This window comes from Helianthus annuus, chromosome 2 (genome assembly GCF_002127325.2).
Source record: "Helianthus annuus cultivar XRQ/B chromosome 2, HanXRQr2.0-SUNRISE, whole genome shotgun sequence".
Lineage (NCBI taxonomy): Eukaryota > Viridiplantae > Streptophyta > Magnoliopsida > Asterales > Asteraceae > Helianthus > Helianthus annuus.
In genome coordinates, this window is record NC_035434.2 from 174385439 (window position 1) to 174388056 (window position 2618).

General features: G+C 33.5%; 1 long non-coding RNA gene across 1 annotated transcript; it reads right to left on the minus strand.

The window, feature by feature from the left end:
• Nucleotides 1–369: 369 nt before the first annotated feature.
• LOC110908078 lies at nt 370–2360 on the minus strand. The gene is made up of 3 exons (XR_002574146.2): nt 2206–2360; nt 1617–1682; nt 370–527 (listed from the first exon to the last, which is right to left on the minus strand). It is a non-coding gene; the product is annotated as an uncharacterized LOC110908078 (long non-coding RNA).
• Between the last annotated feature and the right edge of the window lie 258 nt (nt 2361–2618).

Below are 2618 nucleotides of genomic sequence, written 5' to 3' on the forward strand. Positions count from 1 at the left end.
TATGTTATTTGTTTGTTATGATACATCTATACAAATAAAATAAATCATATATAAGACATCTGGTGCTCTATGAAGTTATCTGATTTATGTTTTCTCGCCTAATAAAATAGATATAGATAATATTTGTTAATAAAACTAAAAAAATATTTTAATCCCCCAAAATAAATAGATAAAAATAATATTTGTTAATTAATAAGATTTAAATAAAAATATATTATTTTAAACCATTAATTTTATCTTAAAAATATATTATTTGAATCCATTAATTTTATCTTTTTTTAACTCCCTTAATCGATAAATTACAAAATTCATACAAATTTTGCTTTATTTAAAAAGTTTATACAAGACTACCTTGTCCATAGCATCATGTTATCAAAATGTATTGATTTTAATTACATTAACTAATCCTACAAAATGTTTGATTTATACAAAAACATTTAAACAAAAGTGGAAGCTTTATTCTTCATCATGTTCGGTTCTTTAAAGGCGGCTTGATCATCATCCCAGTTGTTAATAAGTACCAAGAACTGAAAATTTAACAATTATTGGTGTTATCACACATGTGGAAGCAATAGTTTCAACCCAAAATAACAAAAGAACAAAAATCAAAATTTTCAGCCACTGTGTGGTGTCGGCGACGACCCAAGGGGCGTCGGCGACGCCGTTTCCTTCCCTGCGTCGACAATGTTTAGCGTAGGTAGTCAAGTAGGACGTCGACCCCCAAGTCACCAGACACGGCGTCGGCGACGCTGGGCATGGCGTCGTCCACGCCCTCTCCTTCTTCCGTTTCTCTGCTATGTTGTTTTAATCATTCACAAACACTAAAACGCGCATAACTTTTAAACCGTTCACCCGTTTAACCTCCCGTTACATCCCACGTGATCGAAATTTGATTTTCTATCATGTGAGCTTAAAATCCAACATCCGGATTAACAATATTATTAAATTATGAGCTCTCGGCTTTATAATTATTTACAAATTTTTTACCCGTTTATGTTTTATCAAACAAAACTGTTTGTTTATATTAAAAACTCACATGAACATTCTATCCATAAAAGTTTTCCGATATCCGGAGTTCCAATCAAGTGATTTACGTATTCGTTAACTAATACGTGTTTCATTTATTTGACCCGTTCAACTATTAGCAGTTGAACATTTTTAAAACAATTCCTACATGCGGAATTTGTGCATTTACTAGTCATACTCGCCATAAGAGTCTATGACTTTTTAACTCATGCTCCCAAATCCCGGTTTGCACTTCTAACACAATCGACTCGTTTGAAGTCCAAGATCATGAACCTAGATTAAATAATAAAACTTCTAGTTAAGTATTCACATATTCCTTATACCCATTCCAAGTTTCAATGTTTACGACCATCACGTTGCCGTAACCGGTTCGCTAGTTTAATCAATGACCTCCCATTACCCGGGTCATCTAAGTAAAGGTGCTTCCGTTACCCGGTTTGCACTTATCTTAAATTGATTCGTTTGATTTACTTTCATGATTTTCATCATATCAAGTAGACCAAACACGCAAATTTCCTATTTCTTCTTATGAAAATATTTCAACAATAAGAAGTTTAACTACAATATTAACGAAGCATTAAGCCACATACCTTAGAGCTTTCCCTTTAAACGTGTGTCCGCGCCGGCTTGACTTCCCGATGCTTCGTTCGCGTTGCCTAAAGTATACAAGTCAAATGTCATTATAACTTTTTGGCCATATCTAAGGCATGTAAATTGCCAATTACATCACTCATGTTATCTTCAACATTTTTTGTTCATTGATTAGGTTTGACAATTCTTTTAGGCATTTCATCAAGCACCTTATGTGCATACTTTTTAGCTAGTCAATTTAATTCAATCTATATCTTGACTAACTAACAATCTCAACTCAACAAATGTAACTACACATCATTTAACATGAGGTTTCATCAAACCTATGTCATTACATATATTACTTATACAAATATGGAGGTTTTCATATTAGTAGCAAAACCCACTTCATCCAACAACCCATCTACTTAATCATGATTAGTAGTTCAAACACTTGAATTTTAGTATTGATTTCACTATTTTCATCAATGGGTTGTCTCTAAATATGAATACACCTCTAGTCATATCATAATACCTACAATTCACACCCGAATCACAAATTATATGATGTTTCATGGTGGAAAAGGGAGAATCGAGTCAGATTTATACCTTCGACAACCAGATCGACAACGTTACCAACTTCTGTCAGTAAATTTTACCTTGCATGCTTCTGATTTACTTATATATGTTACATTGAAGGTTGTATCTACCATATTAGGTAAGTTGGGTGGTAATAGGCGACGACAGTGGCTGCTAGTGGCGGAGACGACCTCCGGACACCTATGAGTAAAGGTGATGGTGCATAAATTACTATCACTCAACCTATTTAATAAGGTGTGCACAATCATAGTAACACAAAAAAAAAAGTTGGAAATAGCAATACCTCAACAATATTAGAAATGGTTGCCGCCATGTCATATGATAGTTCTTGGGAAGTTTTATCTAAGAAAAACACGATGGTGGTAAGCTTTTTAACAATTAAAAGAGCTTCAATCTCTATGCAACACGAAATCTTATGGCGT